Here is a 21,005-nt window from a genome sequence, read left to right as displayed (position 1 = left end):
TCTGGAGGAAAATTTGGAGCAAGATGTTGAATACTCAATGTTTGTGCAGTATGATACCAGGTAAGGTGCATATATGGATTAAGTCAGTTGTAAGACAATAGGGAGTTGTAAGTGCTATAGTAGATGCTTTGACCAAAGACAATCAGATCACATTATTGAAAAATTCTATTATTGAAAAAACTACAAATAAAAATTCATCTGTGAGCCATTGTCTGACTATGGGTTTCATTTTCATCCACTGAGCTCTATCCTTCTTGTGTGCTTATTTGTTTCTTAGATACATTCCAGAAGTAGTGCGTAGTAATGGAATAAAGAAAGATAGATGGCTGCTTAATCTTTGTACTTCAGTGTTACAAGTTTGATGTCTCTTTTTTCCAAATGACCAAAATTATTTTCATACCGCTTTGAGGCCCATTGCAGCTGGCTCCTCTCTAATTTTCCATTTGCGGTTCCATGATGATTCTCCTTCAATCAGGGCATCCAAGTACAGGCACTCTTTTGCCCCAAAGTCTTCAGGTCATCTGGGTGACATTGACAAAGGGGTAAAGAAGCCGACTTTTGAATACACTAAGCTCCTGAGCACCTGATAATCTTGCTCATCTTTAAGGGATTCCTATTTCCATGCCATTCATCCATATATTAACATGACTATAATTTGAATTTTATCATCATCTGGAAATTTTACTCTTTTTTTTCTAATCCTAATTTGAAACATTCCATTCCTATTTGAATTTTCAACTTTTACTCAGCCAAGATCACTTAGTTCTGATCTTCATTTAGTCCAGGTTTTTTTTGTTTCTTTTTCTCTCTCAATTTTCTGACTCTTCATCTCTTCATTTCATTTCTTATTTAGTTTGGATTTTATAATCCCATCTCTTTAATGCTTTTATTAGCGATATCTTCAACTTTCTTACCCTGTTTTTCTAAAGTGGAATGCACACAAGTACGACATTCTGAATAATTTGATAACTGTACATTTATATCTGAGGTGCTTCGCATAGCTAAAAAATTCATAGGACAGCACAATATGGGCCCACACAAATGTAGCTCAGCTTCCGCTGTGCATTTAGATCTGCATCTCAATCTTTTTGTATTTTCTAAACATCCCTTTTGATGGTTCTTTTCCATCAACAGTTGAACATGTGATTTCCACTGAACAATACAACGAACACATTCTCCCAACTAAAAACAAAACAAAAATAAACAAATGCTGCCACTTCATATTTCTTCTAAAAGCCGAAGTTTCTTTGTTATGTATAAAGTTTATGATATAGACCACTATACATTTTCTGCTTTCTTATCTCTCATTCTTCACCGAGTACTTCATTCTTATTGCTATTGCCAAAGTTATTGTTGTTGGTCAACATCAAACCACTTCAGTCTTTATCATCCAGAAACTGTTAGCTACATTTGGCACTACTAACCTACCAAGAGCTCTTAACCAGTGTGTCTTTCGCTGTTTGCCACCGAGTCCCTGAGTTTGCTTCTTTTCCATCCGAGCCCCTGAGTTTGCTTCTTTCCATTGTTTCTCTCAGTGTTGGTCTTTGTTTTTACCCCTAGACTCAAATGCTAGTTGAGAGATTATGTTCTGGATACTCTTCCTTCTCTGCACCTTCTTCTTGGGAGATGTAAATCACTCCTAAGATTCATTTACCTTCTTTAAAGGGAAACCTTACAAATCTATATCTTATATTTCAACTTCTTATATAGCATTGGTAGCTATCTAAGCCCATTGACAGACACTAGAAAAACGTCCATCTGAACATGACCCAAATAAAGCTCATTGCCTCCTGCACAAATAATTTATTTTAGAACGATCAACACAAGGTTTTTCCCTAAGAAGTGGAGTGAAAAATGTCTCAAATATCCAAATTGTCCAAACTGCTCTATGCGACTCTATCATTTCTGATAACAAACCTCACTCCTTCCCTCAGTAACTTCCTCCGCTCCCTGTGATGTCTCATAGAATTCATAAACCATTCAAGAAATGACTTATGCAAGATGTCAATTGGGAGGATTTCCCTCACTCACATCAAAGTCACAAGTCAGGTGGCAAGATGTTAACATACAAGGGTATGGAAACTGGGCCAGATTGAAGGACGAGTGTGACAAAAAAGAAAACGTCACCTAAGCCTTGTTCTGCACAGTGACAGAGATACTAAGTGGACAAAAGCAAAGAAGACTCCCTTGTTAGCCACACAAAGGTGTGCACTTGGACGCTCATTCCAAGGATGGCCTCCCACCTTACTCATCAATGTGCCTATTAGGTGGATCAATCTAATCTCAGTCAGTTTTGCAACCTTAGTCTTCTGTTTTTCTTGAAATTTTAGAAGTAATCTGGTGGTTTGCCTAGTAAGGAAACTGTTTAAAACAGGAAGCAAGTAATTTTTTAACAGAAGCATAATAGATGGTGGCTAATTTGTGTAATATACAGCACAGACACCAAGGGCGGTGACCAGTCACATTCCAGTGAGGCGGCCGCTCAAGACACACTTCACCTACATCCTGCTTCATTAACATAGCAGAAAACTTACTCCAAAATGGGGCCATAGCTATATGCATAGAGGCTGGGATTTACTATTCATGACAATATGGTGCACTATGACTAGGAGGGACATGTTAAATAATTAGGTGCAATGCACCTCCTTTCTTATTAATTATGTCATTCTCCTAGTCCCCATTTCTGCAAATGACATCATGCTGCCTTCAGATGCCCAACAGAGAAATGTGGACATCAGATAAAAAGAAATAGAATGGGTGATAAGCCTGAAAGTCTGTGCTTCCCGGGAAAGTAGAGTAGTTGATTGAATATTGAGTAGAAGAAGCGGAACAAAAATGAGAAGAGAAGAGATAGATAGGTGAATTGTTGGCTGGCAGGAGACAGCATGGCCGTATGAGCTTTCGCAAACATCACTTTATCTAGACAACATACCAGTAGCTTCCTCGTGAGAAAAGTTGAGTCCCCACCTTTTCCTTATCCCCTTCTGAGTTAATGGAACTTGGCCTGCAGGGGCAGTGACGTATTTAATGTGGTTCTGCTAGCGAAAGTCTCCAATGCCTATCAAATGACGTTTTCCTGCACGGATCGGGTAAGAAGGTGGGGGAAGACCCTGCTAGTACTCTCCTGTGAGTAACTGTGAACATGGCTCCCTGGAGTACCACCCTGCTGCTGACTCACAGACCTTGAATGGAATTCCTTGGGATTGAGACTTACGGTGGAGTTCTATACCCCTGTTGGCATTTATTAACAAGGTTGAAAAAGTTTTTAACATGTCCTGATAAACAACTGTACACTGAGAATTTCTCGCTGGCTTTGCAACTTAACCTCATGAATAAAACCTTTCATCATGACTTTTACCTGTAAATCCTGTGTAGCCATTGTAATAGATAATAGAGCCTAGAGCAGTAAAATATACAACACTAATTAAGAGAACACATGACTAGCTCCCACACTCACTCATGCCCTACACAGCCTCAATTCTGAGGATGGAGCTGTGCCGTCACAAATTGGACTTATGGGGACCTCTCAATGTATTGATGCACACAAACTCCACCTCATCACAGCAACAGAAGGTTTAATACCAAGTGCCCGACCCCCACTGGGTCCTTGATTGATATAGAGTCCAGCTCACTGGATTTATTTATATAGGTGTCCTACCCCCACTCATATTTCCTCTCTAGCACCTCTTCCCAACCCAGTTTACTCATTTGCTTGTGAGTTTTTTTCCTTTCTCTTTTTAAAAATATTTTTTATCCATGCTTTTATCCTTCTTCTGTATAACATTTTTTCTCTTTTTTTATCTCACTTAGTTATTTCAATTTCTATCTCTCAAATTTTGTTTGCTTTTTCTCTTTTGTCCTCTTTCCTGGCTTTCATTTTATTTTACATTTTAAGTTATTACATTCTGTTTTCTTGCTGTTTTCTATCTGCTTTCCTGCAGCTGTTTTTGCTTTTTAAAAAAAATCTTATTTTTGATACTATTTTCTTTTTATTGTCCTTTTGTTCCCATCCACCTGATGAGTGACAGCAAATATGCCCACCTAGCCCAGTTTCACCTATACCTCTTAAAACCACACTTACAGCTCTTGCACCAGCTAATCATCAATAGACAGCACTCAACACCAAATAATCCACCCTCAGCTGTGCTATATACACAGGGAACTGTGCACACCCTCAAATTTGCTAGCATGCCCACAAGGAATCAGGTGGTGATTGCCTGAGAACACACAAATATACCACCGTGAATTAAATACAAATACAACAAAACCACAATACTCCAAAACAATAGTTATTTCCAGTTCATATATGAAACAAGAAAGAATGGCTCAAACAGGTGATCAACATAGAGACAAAGCCGAAAAACTTTTTGAAGAATAAATGTCCTTGGAAATACCTTTTAAGGAATTCCAAAGAATGATGCTTAGGTACTTTCAATGGTTTGAGGGGAGGGTTGGAAATGCTGCAGATACAATCAAGGAAAACCCACGGGGGGTAGAAGGAGTCAGGTAAACACTTTTAGAACAAAAGCAAAATAAATATAAAATTAGAAAAACCATATAAAAACAGTAAATGGAAATCTAGAAGACAAATACTAAGGTTTCAGAAATAGAGGATACATTGTGAGGGTAAAGTAGTAGCAATGGAAGGACAGATTAGTGAGTTTGAGGATACATTTTTTAACATGGATCTGCTAGAAGAATAATCAGAAAAAGAGCAAGAAAGCTAAAGACAGCCAAAGAATTATTTTGGACACCATCAAAATGAATAACTCACATGTGATTGGAATTTTAGAACAGGAAGAACAATTAACAGAACAGAGAAAAATGCTGAAGATCTTATGGAAGAAAATTTCCCTAACATCATGAAAAATAATAAAATATGTATTTAAGAAGTGAATGAAGCTCAAACAACATAGACTACAAAGAAAATCACCACGACTTATCATAATCAAACTTTGCAAAACCAAAGACAAGGAGAGAACATTGAGGAGCACAGAAAAAGAAGAGACTAGGCTCTAATTTTTCAGCAAAAGCTATGCAGACAAGAAGTCAATGGGATGACCTGTATAAACCTCTGAAACAAATAAAATTGCTAACCAAGCATCTTATGCCCAGGAAAACTTTCCCATAAATATAATGGCACAAAAGAACATTTCCAAATAAACAGAAATTAAAAGAATTTGTTTAAAAAAAGGTTTTGGACAGAAAACCAGTAACAGAAGAAAAAACATGATATTAACATATGTGACAACAACATTCAGAATTTAACCCACATATGGATGTATTCAAAATAAAACAATCTTGTGAAGTCAAAAACAGGAAATCAATTTAGGACAAATCAATTTAGAAAGCCAGAGGAAAACAGTATAGTTATAGAATGTCCAGCTAGAGAGGAAGTCAAGTAGATTTCAAAATAGAATAGACTGTTAAAATTTGGGGAAATACTTAACAAATTGCAGGGTGACTTACAAAGATGAATTAATCTTTTCATCAAAGTTTAAAAAGGGAAAGTCATTAAGATTTAGTAAATATTAAAACAATAGCAATGAAGAAAAGGACAAAAATCTACTAACAAAAACTGAACTCAGCGCAAGAAGTAATTTAGAATAAAAAAATTAGCAGCAGCACCTAGCAAAATAACAATGTCAAAGAATAGCAGTGGATCTGTGAAATACTTTATAGGAAGAATGAAAATAGATATTATGATGAGAGAAAATAGTCCCCAAAAGAAACACATTGTGATACTATCATTGTGAAAACAACAACAACAACAACAAAATCCAGCCTTCCCACAAAATGATGCATTATTTGATGACGACAGGAGCAGGGCAAAAGAGGGTATATTACTGGCTGGGGATTAGACATGTTAACTGGGGTGAACTTTGCAAACTGGAGCGAAGCTGGTAAAACGCTAGAGAGAGACAGACCGTGGCAGGAGTGCGACATAGGTGAACACTGTGATCTATGCAAGCCTGTGCTCTATGAAGGGATATGGAGGGACACACGCAGACTGAGTGGGTCTGAGAGGAAGTGTACTGGTCAGAGGGTTCGTCTACATGTGCATTTTCCTTTGCTGCAAATGTACCCATGAATGGGATAAAGTATATATCGGGCAAGGTTATGAAAACTTCTTTGATGTAACCTAAGACTGATGGACTTTAGTTAGTGAACAAAGGAGATCCTCTACATCAGCGGTTCTCGCCTGTGGGGTGCGACCCTTTTGGGGGGTTGAATGACCTTTTCACAGGGGTCTCCTGATTCATCACAGTAGCAAAATTACAGTTATAACGTAGCAGCAAAAATAATGTTCTGGTTGGGGTCACCACAACATGAGAAAGTGTATTAAAGGCTGGCGGCATTAGGAAGGTGAGAAGCCCTGCTCTACATACTACTGTGAGGACTAGTAGCTGGAATCTTGAAAACCACTAAGCACCCTTTTAAATCGCAACGATTATTTGTTCGGTATCTAGAGGAAATGAGTGATGGAAACAGAACACCCATAGAAAGGAACTAACGGACCCAAACATCACTCTCCACAGTCCCGAGACCAGAGGAACTAGCTTGCTGCCCAGGTACCACTACTAACTTCTCTGGAACGGTTCACCTTACGGGATCCAGTACTGAATGGGGAGGTGGGACAGTTCTACGAATCACTAAAGCGACGAAGTTCACTAGTCAAACAGAAGCCCGGGAAAGCTCCAACACTACAGCTCTTGGTCTCTTTACAGTTTGGATCTAAGCAAACTCCTAAGGCTCAATGTTCAGCTAAATAGGTTTATAAGGAAAACAGAACTAGTGAGATATGTATACCTTGGAATTATCAACCTTTAGATATCAAAAGTGCAGTTTTTATCTGAGAACAAAATTGAAGGGCTAGGAAATAAGGAAGACACAGGAACTAATGAGGAAATGGGACAAGTGATATTATATTAAGAGGGTTAGAATGAATGGAATGAAATGTTTATGAATTGTTGAATGTAAAACTGATGATCTGCTCTGTAACCTTCATATTTTAGAGACTGAATTATTACCCCCGCCAATTTTATTGCTAAACACCCTATTAAGCTAACACATCTATTAAGTAAACATCCTAAACACACTATTAAGTTAATTGATAATTTTGTAAAGAACTTACAAAAGAGATTTGTAGGAGACAATGAAGTTATTACAGGAAGTTCTATTTTATACCCCATAGTTCATAAAGATAATAACATATCATTTGGTAACTAAAGAGGCACTAAACAGATAAGGTGGAAAACCCTCCATGAGGAAGGAAGAAGAGTGCAAAGATTGGGATTTAGAATAGTTCTGAGCAGAAAGATGAGTATAGCTACAATAACGTGATTAAGAAGAAAAAGAGGACAAATGAAACACAGAGCACTATAATTCAGACACATAAACTTCATTCTTACATTCAGATCCTATTAAGCATAGTAGAACATGGGGCTGGATGTAAAAAAAAAGAAGTTACAAGAAATTTAGCTGAAGAGTTTTTTTTTTTAAAGATGAAAACCAGATGCAATAAGGGAACAACAAGAGATCTAAAATTGATGGCAAGAAGGGTGTATAATGCCTGATGGGGTTTCATCAAGTGCAATAATGTATCCAAGAGGAATGACAGAGAGTGGCCCAATGGAGGGTGAGCATGATAGTGGGACAGAAAGAAGATGAAAGGAAATAGAGAAAAGAAGTAGGAGGCAAAAGCTATTTATAGAGGTATAGCTGTAGGCAGGTATATATGTAAATAAATTACTTTATAATGAAATGTATAGAGGCCAATGTACATATATTTATATGCTAAGTATTAAGATAAAAAAGGAACTTGGGCCTCTACTTAAGGCCTCTCTAAACAAAAGAAGTCTTTGTACTAATAACCTGGCACTCTGATATTCACCTTCCCAACACAATCACTGACCACAAAATGGGTGCACAAGCAAATGTGAAGAAAGTGCATGGTGCCCAGCTATCAAAAGATATAGCATCTGGGGTCTTAAAGGCTTGAAGTTAAACAGGCAGCCATCTATCAGGAAAGCAAATAAGTCCACATGGCAGAAGCACAACAACCCATGTGATCATGAGGTGTCAATGGGTTCAGTTATCAGACACCCCCCAAAAATTATATCTTTGTGAAAGAAGGGAGTGGAAGCCCAAAGCCCATCTGTAGAAAATTTGACATCACCCCCCAGAAGGGTTACAAGGAAGGGACAATTCAACTAGGATGCAGTATAGCACCGAAAAAACACACTTAATTCCTCTAGTTCCTGAATGTTTTTTCTCCCTACTTAACTACCACGACCTAGTTCTACCTTACAAATCCAGCTAGACCAGAGTAAATACATTGGTACAGATATACGCCTCTTGTACATTCAGGACAGATGAAATCCTCAGGAATACTAGTGGGAGTGGTGATATCATGAGGTTAAAGGGGTGGGGGGAGAGAAAGGTGGAATCATCACAAGGTTGGCTGTATAGCCCAACCCACCCCCCAGGGGGACAAATAACAGTAATGTGGATGAAGGGAGACAACGGACTATGTAAGACATGAAATAACAACAATAATATATAATTTATGAAGGATTCATGAGGGTGAGAGGGTGAGGGATGAAGGGAAAAAAAGAGGAGCTGATACCAAAGCTCAAGTAGAAAGAAAATGTTTTGGAAATGTTGATGGCAACATATGTACAAGTGTGCTTAATACAACTGAATGATGGGTTTTTATAAGATTTGTAAGAAACGACTCAATAAAATGATTAATAATAAGAACAAAACTACATAAACAAAACAGATGCAGCAGTACATTAGCATAGAGTTGCTAGAAATTTCACCTGGAGTCAAAAGAGGATATGTTATGAGGGATATCTTAGCTGTTATCAGTGAGGTCAGATGGATCTTGCCAGAAAGCAGAGAATACTGCAAAGGTGTTTGTGTTTAATTCTATTGACCATGCAAAGGCATTCAGATGCTGTGCTATAATGAAGAAAAACTCGACACCAGGATTGGAGGAAGACCTATCAAAAACTGCAATATGTAAATAACTTAACCTTGCTTGCTGAAAGCAAGAAACACTTACTGATGAAGATTAAGGACTTTAGCCTTCATTATGGATCATCAATGTAAACTCAAAAACAAACAAAACAACTCAACCCTCCCCACCAAAAAACTCACTGCTGTTAGTCAATGTCCATTCCGAACAACTTTATAGAACAGTGTAGTCCTGCCCCTATGAACGTCTGAGATTGTATCTGGCCACAGGGCCAGATAGCCCCGTTTTGTCTCCCAGGAAGTGACTGGTGGTTTGGGAATGTTGATCTTGCAGACTGCGGCCAACATGTAACCACAGCACCACCGGGGCTCCCGGCTGAACGTAAGATAGCTGCACCCAGAGATGACATGATGAGACATTGAGAAGCTCAAAGTTGTCAGGAATTTAATTTTGCTTGGAACCACAGTCAGCGCTCATGAAATCAGCAATTAAGAAACCAAAAGCTTCATTGCTCTGCACAATTCTGCTGCACAGCATTTCCTTAAAGTGTTGAAGAGGCAGGATGTCACTCTAAAGTGTCAGATGCCCCTCTCCAAGCTTCATGTGCATGCGAAAGCGGGGCAATGAATAAGTAAGGTTGCAGAGGCATCTCGGGTACTTTGGACATGCTATCAGAAGAGACTGTCCCCTGGAAAAAGACACCCTGTTTGGTAAGGTAGGTTAGTCAAAAAGAGGTATCTTTGATGAGAAGGCTTAACACATTGGCTAAGACAAGGGCTCTAACGCAACCATGGTTCTGACAATGGCCCAGAACCAAGTCGTGTTTGCTTTTCTTTTGCTGTGTGTTGAGTCGGAAGGGACTCGATGGCACCTAGCAGCAAGAACAACCTGCTCCACAGTGTTTTCGAAAATAACCTGCCGTGTCACCTCATGTGTCCCCTGGGTGGTACAAAGTCTTATGCTCCACTAGTAACTGAAACATGGGTGATGCGAATCCATCTATAGTGGATCCACAGATGAAAGATCTGGTAATCTGGCTCCATAAAGAGTACAGCCAAGAAAATCCAATGGAGCTCATTTCTACCCTGTCAACATTTGTTCTGTGGTGACAAGTGTGTTTTGCTGTTATTTTGTTTTTTATACAGAACTTATTGAAAGGCATGCTCCCAGTAATCCAGTCATTTCTTAGAAAGATCATTTTTATTTATGCTATCAGGCACTTTATTGTGAAGGTTTGTAATCTTTCTCTCTATATTTCTCACTTTTTTAAATTAACCCAACCAGTTCCTTTCAACTCAGACTTTGTGATGCCAGTAGGTCCTATTTCAAAGTCTGTTTACCTCTAATTAAAGGGTCATAAGGGACATCATGTTAGCATTAGGGGATTTTATTCTGATTTGACAAATAATGAATGGTTTTCTTTGATGGCACTTTTTTAGATGCAGCTGGGTGAAAAACCAACCACAAAGGGAGCTCAGTTTTATTTATCATTAATTTTGACAAGCTTCCGCAGATGTTTTCTGGGAACCATTGTAACCTGCTTAATTTATCTCTGTATAATAGGAAGCAGATAGCCTCAATTAACGTACCGATTAGTAAGTTCTTTAATGAGTTTCAGTAGTTTCACTCATTATTGCTGATACAGTACACTGAATCCTGGAGGCTGGGATTTGAGCATTATTAGAACATAAAACCTGAACCATTGCAGAATTGCTTTTCAATGGCATATTTGTTGTTTACTGGTTACTTCTCTCTTGTGTGCATGTGTAAGTAGGGAAGACATTGAAACCACATGGAAATGAATTCCTAGCCTTGTGGAGTTTGCAAATTTGTTGTGTCCATGTAAGCCACGTATAATGGGGAGTTGGCAGGGATAACCCCTCGGCCACTACAAAATTGTAAATCATTTAAAAACTTGGCGTATATCGAAAACTAAAGCAGGCGGAAGCTTCATTATGCGGTTTGACATATCCATCAATACTTGGCCACGATGGGATGCTCTTTCATGTAAGTAGGAAATAAAATATTTTTTCCTTGGGAATTGAATTAACTCTTTCAGAGAGAGCTAAAGTGGTTTGGAAAGTTATTTTGCTCTGACTAGGGAGTAGTAAACACCCACTATTTGTGAGTTACTAAGAAAATAGAGAACCGTCTTTTCTGGCTTAGTTTCTTAGTCTTCTAAACTAGAGGATTTAAGACCCGTGAGATCTCCTAAACTGCAGAGATACTTGGTTAGTAAATGGCCTTTTTTAGTTGGAAAGGGAATAAAGAAACTATGCTCCAAGCATCAAACTATCTCCTCTGAAAGTTTATAGTCAATTTTTCTTCTTTTTCTATCAGGGGCATTTATTGTTACGGCTGCAATGTGCCAGATCAAGCAAAGAACAGAGTTTCCTGCAAGTGCCTGTTAGAGAAACCCTCTTCCACAGTAAGGTTCTTCCTTGTTGTCACATTTTATGGTAACATAAAGTTTCATGACATTTATGGAAGTGTGTGTCATGAAGCAGATGGCTTGTTAGCCTGTTTTAGTAAGCTCATTCAAGCCATCCAATATTAAAACTTTTCCAAGTTCATGAATTATAAAAGAACACTAGATGCTATGCAGTCCAAAGAGTCCTTCAATTATTAAAATTATATATGCCAAAAGATTCAAACCTGAGTGGAAATTGAAGATGGGGGTTGAATAAAAATAAGAAAGCTGAAATTGATTTGAGCTAAATTACTTCTCTTCAGGAGGCACTGGATTTCCACTAGCATTACAAGTACTAATTCAACTTTATCTCTTATTATTTTCTGACATACAGTCACTGTCAGAGCGGTCCTCGCAGTGCAAGGTCTGTTCATTTCCCTATCAACACGAAAGCTGCTTACTTAACTTCATGCTGAAGTCCATGCTCTTCATGTGTCTGAGAATGTTTCCTTAGCTCCCCGGTGGGACAAGCTGACCTAAATGTGTAGCTCACCTTAAACCTCTGCTCCACCTGGAAGACTCCCTTAGTTCCTGTGATCATCTGTAACTCATTTCTCTTGTAACTCATGCTGTGTGACGCCATGGTGTAATCTAAGAGGGGGATTCAGGAAGTTCTTGGGAAATGCCATTGTTTTTAATTCCATTTTCCACACACTTTTTGAAGACTCCCTGGTTTTGTTGCTAATTACTGGCAGCTTGATTCTAACTCATGGTGACACCAGGTGTGCAGAGTAATACTGCTTCACCAGGTTCTCAAAGAATCCCTTTGAGAAGGCTTTTCAGGCTTGTCTTCTAAGACGCCTTTGGATGGATTTGAACCACCAACCTTTTGGTTGGAATTCAAATGCTTAGCCATCTGCACCACCCAGTGACCCTTCCTGTCTTCTATATAGTAGAGACTTAATACATATTTATTAAATTTGATTCATAATAATTTCTTATAAGGATATCTTAAATTCCCCTTGAATGTATGTTCCTCTAATTTTATTTCTTTAGACTTTGAGAACATTTGATACATTAAGTTTCCTTGTTTACCATGGTTGTTAGAAAGTGTTGGGCTATTTTTAATTCATTTTCAGTATCTCTATTTCTAATGTCATTTTTTTCTTCCATCTATGTTAATACCTGGCCCTGATCTTTTTGCTTTTATTTCTATGGTTATGGATTTTATTGTAAAAGGTAGCTATCTCAGGATGTCACGTACTCATCAGACATTACTGAGTGTCTTTTGGATAGTGTGAGTTACTTTAGAGAGATAGATATAAAGATCAGTAACACGGAGTTGACACTCTCAAGAAGTTCACAATGAAAATTCATTCAGAATACTTAAAAAATTACAAAAAATAAAACAAAACCATTACTCTGTGTGTTACTTCTTCCTGGAGATGGTGACAAAGGAGACCATCTCATTCCTAGAACAGCGAAGTCTTTTGCGGTTTGTTCCTTAATTTTTTTTTAAGGTTAGTTGGTTCTTTATTTTTTCTTGTCCTTCTCAATCGTTTATTTTAGAAGCAAAAGGTAACAATTATGACTCTTACCTCTTCATCTAGAGAGTCCGTGAGGGAAAAATATCAGATAATAGAAAATCTAATCATCTTTTGTATTAGTAATGCTTTACATCTACTGGGAAAATTAATTATTTACTTTAACCTATTTCTAAGGAAATATTGAAGCCAGATTCTCAGGAAACATTGTTTTAGTGTGAAACTCAAAGGACAGCCATTAGGTTCCACAATGATCATCACAGGGATAAAATCATCTGAGTTCATTTTAGAAGCTGGAAAGGCTATTTGGGGTCCTTATTTTAGGGTCTTGGTTTTCAGATTGGGTTAATTTTAAGAAGTATTTCTAAATGGCTCAACATTTTATATGATCCCGCTTCATTGTTTAGTGTTAGGATATGAATATTAAATTAACAGATGGGAGATCAGAGTTCAAATTCTAACTCAGACATCTGAGTTGCACAAACATGTCATGGCACGTAACTTGCAGACTTGGGATTTTTTTTTTCATCTAAAAACTGGAAGAAAAAACATATATATCTTGGGATAAAATATACTCTAAAATCCTTTTCAACTCTCGCTGTTTTAAAGTTTGTTTTACTGTTGCAGGCTAAATTCTAGGAGGACTGCAAAACAACAATATAGTAAAAAATAAAATAAATAAAAATTATTTTATTCATTCGGGAATTTTTTAATGGTATCCCACACCCCAGAGTGAGATTTGAACTTCATTAATTCGCTGGATTTTAACAATAACATAAAAGCGATGTTTCGTGCAAGAACACTCTGTTCCCAATAACTACAGACTATCAAAAGGGGAAACTATGCTGGATCTCTGCATCTTGACAGACAGTAATTGGACTGATCACTTTGAAAGTTCACTGTTGGCCAATTAGCTATTGCCAGTGTACTTAAAATATGCAGTCTGGGTGACTAATTTTTCGAAAAGCTACGTACAAAAAGCTATATGACTGTTTTCAGATCGCTATTTGTTTGCTAAGAAACGATTTATTTTTCCTATTAAAATGAAAGAAATGTGAAGCATACATTATTTCTATCAGTTAAGCCATTTCTAAAGGGAATTTTTTGATGATAAATCAGCAGTCTGGGTAGCTGAAACACAAACAAAACAGAGATGTGCAGGAACATATAATATTTGGAATCTGTCTGTCGTGGGTCCTTCTTTCCATAATTACCAAATCCTCATCTTTATACCTGTCAAAGGGTGGCAAATCCTAGATATCTCTTAATTAGTAGTTATAAATATTATCATGGCATATTTAAGATTTTTTCTTTTAATAGCCCTGTGAAACCTGACTGGACAAGCCACATTGTTCCTTACTATAAAACCAGATGGTTGTGTTGTCCCCTTCACATCATGACCTCTCAGAGTCAAGCCAATTACAAGTCAATTTTCAATAATGAGCAATCATATAATCTAAGATTGGATGAGACCTTGAGAGGGCATCTGATTCACTCTCCCATCCCTGTTTGGATGTCATTGAGATCATCATCTCAGAAGGGTAATTCTCTACTCTTGTTCTTTGTTAGGATATTTTTTAAAGCAAAAGGTCCAGTCTTTTAGGAGAACAAGACAATCTTTCCTCTAACAAGAGTAATTTCCAAGCTTTGTGACTCACAATGGTGTACTCGTGAGCAAAAATAATCATGAGTTCATCCTCATGGAATTTGGTACTTAATTCATCAGGATTGCGTAGGATAGGTAGTTATTAAAAACAGAGTTATTAGACTCTGATTCAGAATATCTGGGCATGGGCACATGGAAATTTTATTTTTTAAAGTTCTCCCAGGTGAATCTTATGCAGATAAAATGTCAAGATTTATTGTCTGATTTACTCTTATCTTTTCTCATATTTCCTTTCCATAGGTGATGCTCAGTATGAATTGCTAACGTGGCGGTATTGGAAATACCATGAGGTTTAGAGAATAGGATTGACATTTTCACTCTTGTAAAGAGCAAATGATACTCAACAAGCTGCTCAGTGTCTGGTCCATATATTGAATATGATCCACCTGTGCATTACTGTGAGCTAATGAATGCGCTATTATTTTATGTCCAGAGCCCTAGCAGATTACAAGGTGGGCTGACAACCTCCAGGTCAATGCTTCAAAGCCACCAATCACTCTGAGAGAGAAACAGGAGGTTTTCTATTCCTACAAGGATTTACAGACTTGGCTACTCACAAAAGAAGTTCTACTCTGCCTTAAAGGATTGATCTTTACTTAATGGCAGTGACTATAGAGAATAATATTTTTACAGAATATTAAATGCCACAAGTGTTAGGTATTACATTAGACTGTACACTCTTTAAAGCCCGAGTTCATGCCTTATTGCTGTTTACACTTCCCACTCAACTCACACTGGGTTGGATAAAATACAGTACTCAAAAGATACCTTTTTTTAAAATGTATTGTCTTCTGCCATCAATTGCGAACAAAAATTTGTTGTCCTCAGGCATTGGCCTTTAATATATTTTGTGTGATATTTTCCTTAATTCATTTCATATGCATTTCATAATATTACAGTGAAGCCAAAAATATTTTAATGACTACAGACTATATTGAACTCCCATTTACTAGTTATATTCTTGATACTAGGTTCAAACTTAGTGTTCAGTAACTAGTTGGTGTTCCTTATCAGGATAGATAATTACTGTATTGGCTCTCTTCCATTATAACGTCCAAAGATCCTAGCAAACCTAAAAATAGAGCAGCCGAGCTTACTGTAGTGAGTATATTGATAGTATTTAGTAAACAGTTCTCTTTCGACTATTCAAAAATAGAGGCCTCCTAATTGCTTTGACCTTTGTAAAGCAACAATAGGCATGGAAGAACATGTTGGAAGAACATATTGTCCGTATTAAATGAGGGCTAATTACCCCTGGGTTGCAGTCTTCCATGTATTTGTAAATATCAGCAAGCCAAATATTTGTTAAAATGATCAAATAATAAGTTGCATCTATGTAAGTGGAGTCTTTCAGAGAAAATTATATAGATAAGTTTTTATGCCCTCTGTGTATCAGACTGCCAACCATAAAGCCAATGGTTCAAATTCACCCTTTGTCCTTGAGAGAAAGATGAGGCTACAACCTCAAAAACACTGTGCTCAATTGCTAGGAGTGGGAATTGACTCAATGACAGTGGGTTTGCTGTTGTGCATTTAGTGCAGCAGGTGTTGGTGGGGTCCTGTCCACATCCCTGATGGCTTCTACACATTGCTGCTTCTTGCAAACATCTGACTTCTTACTAAAGGTTTTTGTTGCTGTTGTTTTTGTTTTCTGGATGCAGAGTAATACTTAAGAAACACACAGTGCAATCTGGAAAATCAGAGAGTTCGTGGACATACTCCTCAAAAATGACTGATAGGAGTGGGTAGAAAAATATTCCAGTTTTGAAATCATCCTTTCTGGTCTCCTTAAAAGAAAAAAAGAAAAAGATCCCAGTGTTTTTGTCCCTTATCTTCCCCTCTGATAAGGTTTCCAACTGTCATGGTTAAGTCAGTTGCTATAGCACTAACTTTCTTGGTAATGCATTTGGCATTTGGCTGTGGTAGTTACATAATCTGTAGTCAATTTGAGACTTCAGAGTGGAGGGGTGGAGTCTACCTTGTCAATCAGGTCATAGCTCGATGACCTCCTCTAGAGGCAATAAGGAGATTAATAGCTCGCTGGAGGAGGGACACACACTCACTCCCTGAGAGACATTTCCACTGACAAGACACATGGAGCTATGCTAGAACTCTGGAGCTGGAGGAGCCACGTGGCGACCTCTGCCAGCGCTGAGATGTTTACAACACCATGTGATCCACAAGACTTCCCACACACTGGCCTGTGATCTTCCGGAATTCAATGCCATTGTATGTGCTTCGCAAGACTGAAGAGGACTTTATAGATTGGTATCAGACATGTGGCCTTATAGTGGGTTTATGGACTTGAACTGGACTGGGCTGGGCTGGGCTGGACTGTTTTCTCAATATTTAACTGCTCTTATATGAAGCTCTTTCTTATACACAGCTGAGTGTCTATGGATGTGTTTCTTGAGTCCACCCAGACTAACACACCGGCTTTCTTCTCACCTGGTCCGCTTACTTTGCTATTGATGTTCTGTGGTATCACCTCCAAAATAAGCCTTGCAGTTGAACCCTCATTTCAATGTCAGTTTGGGAGGGGATCACAATTAAGGCATATTGATGAAGAAAGACAAAAGCCATCAATTAACTGTAGAAAATATTAGGTCACTGTGTTCATATTGTGTTGGGCTGGGTCGTCTAAAGGAAGAAGTCCAGTGATACTCGTCTATTTATTAGAAAGATCTTTAAGAAATAATTATATATCAAGAAGTCATCCCAGCCCAGTCCCACATCTGTAAAATTTACACTACTTTACAAGTCCTTCTGCAGCTCATGTAGCTATCGTTCAGGGCTTCAGAATGGTGAACTGGGCAGCAGGAAGATCACAGGCAAATGGATGTGGAATTGCATGCATCCGAATTTGAGGGAAGCAGATCATGGTGCCAACAGCTCTCAGTGTTGGTGTCAGAGTGCAAGCAAGCAGGGAGGTGAAGGGGCAGAGAGAGAGAGACTGAGCTTCCCAATTTCCCACCACACCCCAAAGGAGGCATCATCTGCCTGTGACCTGATTGATAGGCTGAGCCCCACTTCTATACTTTCACAAGAACTGCAGTTGACACAGCATGATCTGACCACCGCAGTCAATTATATAAACATAAACCCAAATTTTATCTCCTGACTTGTGCATTGTTACTAAAAACCAAAATACCCTAAACATATGAGTACAGTAATTTTTTCTGTGTTATTACATTGCTTAAAGTCCCTTGAGTTACACAAACAGTTAAGCATTCAACTACTGGCTGAACGTCGGGAAGGTCAGATCCCCTGAAAGGCATCTTGGAAGATAGTATTTTAGTATCTGTCATAAATGAGCTTCTATGACTTTTCATATACCTAGTCAACTATGGGGCGGAAAAATATGCAGAGGACTTAAAATTATTATCTTAGTGGGTTACATTTAACCTATTCGTAGTGCTATTGATAGCTCACAATGTGAGTTAGCAGGGAATAGATTAAGCATATTTCCGCATGGCATACCACGAGGTCCTGTATCTCTAGCCTCTGCTCCCGTGCTTGACCCCACATGACATGGTTTATTGGAAGGTGTTCTCTAGGTCTTAAAAGCTAACTGGAGTTGCCATAATAATAATCTTTCACCTCCTTTCTAATAGAAGGAGGATGAAGTTTTGGTGGGAGACACTAAAAATGGAAAATAACTTTCATTTACCCTTTTTGAGATGAACAAATTGGTGATAAAATGGACTTTTCTTCTCCTTTTGTTTTCCCCTTACTGAGTGGAAAGATAGATTTAGGTGCATTGTTGCTAGTCCGAGAGTCCAATCTTATTTGTAATAAGGGTTTGGGCTTGAGGGCCAGTCTTTCTGGTTCAAGTCCATGTAGGAAATCAATACACTTACAACCACCAAAGAACTATACCTGCCATTAGCTACGTTTCCCTACCCCCCTCAGCTATTGCAACCTTCAAACACCCATTGTAGGTTACAAACTGGATGAAGGTGATTTTCATGCATGTCCTCCTTCTCCATTGGAAAGTCAGCCGGCATGCCTACACTAGGTTGGCTCCTTTTCTGGGCTGTGGGGAAGCAGTTTGGTTTGGTTGACTCTGTCCTGGGCACCGGGTGGGGTCATATATAGTATTATCCATATTTCTGGGAAAACTTTCTGTTTCACTCACCCTTTGAGATAGAATTATCTCAATAGGGGATAAAATTATCAGTTTGAACTAAAAAGAGTCACAGCATTACTTGCAAATTTATAGATTCAAGTACTCTTTTCCTGTAAATTGAGTCGCAAAACCAAGTGCCGCCCCCTGCCCTCCCAGCATAGGCCCAAACTTACCCTTGCATATATCTCTGCCCTTCTGAAACTTCAGGATACATAATCCCAACTATGTGGACACCCCTTCTGCCTCCAGAAGAATGCACTTCAGAGGACAGCACTGAAGCTACAGCTCAGGGACAGGGGTACATCTGATCAGAACACATAGGAGCAAACAAAGAGGGAGGAAAGAGAATAGAACACATTCTGGCCTACCTAGGATTATATTCCTGCTCAGAGCAGCCAATGCACAGAGAGGACCGTAGGGTCGGCCCCACCATGAGACATGATGTCCCTCACTGGCCCATAGGGCTATGGGGGGCAACACTGGAGACACAGTATGAGAATTGGGCCCAATTGACCCCGCCACACCTGGGCAAAATGCTAAGGGCAGGCAACAGAGCAGCAAAGGGAGCAGAGTAATGAAGTCCCTGGGGAATACCAAAAATAGACCTTGGGGCCAGAGCATGACATTCCATCAGACTGGACTGGAAAGCACTCCTAAAGGTTAACAAACAGATCTGGAACTATTTATAGGCTTTTCTCTTTTTTGTCATTGGTGTTTTGTTGTTTTGTTTTCTTTTGTTACTTTGCTTTTCTCTACTTTGTTTTTGCGCTTCTTGTTGTCTCTGCATGTCTATCTAGGTAAGATAGTGGGATAAACAATCCAGAGGAGAAAACAAAGGGACCAACAAATCCAGGGGGATACAGGAAAGGGGCAGGAGGAGAAAATGAATTGGGGTGTCAACCAACACAGAGACAAGGGAACAACTGATCTAAAATCAATGACAAGGAAGGTAAAGGATGCCTGATGGGACTTGATCATGGACAATGTAGCCAAGAGAAATTACTAAAACCTGAATGAAGGCTGAAGATGATAATGGAATAAGAGGAAAATAAAAGGAAATAAAGGAAAGAACTAGGAGGCAAAGGGTATTTATTGAGGTCTAAATATAGACATGTACATAAATATATGTAAATATATTTAAATATAATTATAGGGAAATATATGTTTATATTTTAAGTATTAAGGTAGCAGAGGAATATCGGACCTCTACTCCAGTACTCCTTCAATGCTAGAACACTTTGTTCTAATAACCTGGCATTTTGTGATGCTCACAAAATCACTGAAGACAAAATGAGTGCATAAGTAAATGTGGTAAAGAAAGCTGATGGTGCATGACTAGCAAAAGATATAGCATCTGGGGTCTTAAAGGCTTGAAGATAAACAAGCGACCATCTAGCTGAGAAGCAACAAAGTCCACATGAAAGAAGAACACCAGTCCGTGTGGTCATGAGGTGTCCATGGGACTAGGTATCAGGCATCAAAGACACAGAACAAAAAAATCACATCAATGTGAATGAGGGAGAGTGTGGAGTGCAGACCTCTTACAGAAGGGTCACAAGGAAGAGTCATGCCAGTCTGGGTACAATATTGCACCGATGAAATATACAACTTTCCTCTAGTTCTTTAATGCTTCCTCCCCACCCCTATCATGACCCTGATTCTACCTTACAAATCCGGCTAGACCAGAGCATGTACACTGGTACAGATAATAGCTGGAAAGTCAGGGAATCCAGAGCAGATCTACCCCTCAGGGCCAATAATGAGAGTAGTGATACCAGGAAAGGAAGGAGAAAGTGGGGGGGAGAGAAGGGGAGAACTGTTCACCATGATCTACATATAACCCCCTCCCAGGGGGTGGGCAACAGAAATGTGGGTGAAGGCAAACATCGGTCAGTGTAAGACATGAAAAAATAATAATTTATAAATTATCATTGGTTCATGAGGGAGAAGAGAGTGGGGGGAGGGAGAGAAAAATGAGGAGCTGATACCAAGGACTCAAGTAGAAAGAAAATGTTTTGAAAATGATGATGGCAACAGATGTATAAATGTGCTTGACACAATGGATGTGTGTATGGATTGTGATAAGAGGTATGAGCCCCCAATAAAATGGTAAAAAACAACATTGACTTTAATAATTCCTATGTTGAACCGATCAGAGATTCCTGAAAACACTTTTAAAATTCGAGTCTCCACAGTACCCATACTTCAACATTTTAATAGAATGAAAATTATAATGCTGATGAAGAAAGATATTTTACCTATTATTATGTGCT

The sequence above is a fragment of the Tenrec ecaudatus genome, chromosome 1 (genome assembly GCF_050624435.1).
Source record: "Tenrec ecaudatus isolate mTenEca1 chromosome 1, mTenEca1.hap1, whole genome shotgun sequence".
NCBI classification, from domain to species: Eukaryota; Metazoa; Chordata; class Mammalia; order Afrosoricida; family Tenrecidae; genus Tenrec; species Tenrec ecaudatus.
Note: the sequence above shows the minus strand (reverse complement) of the source record.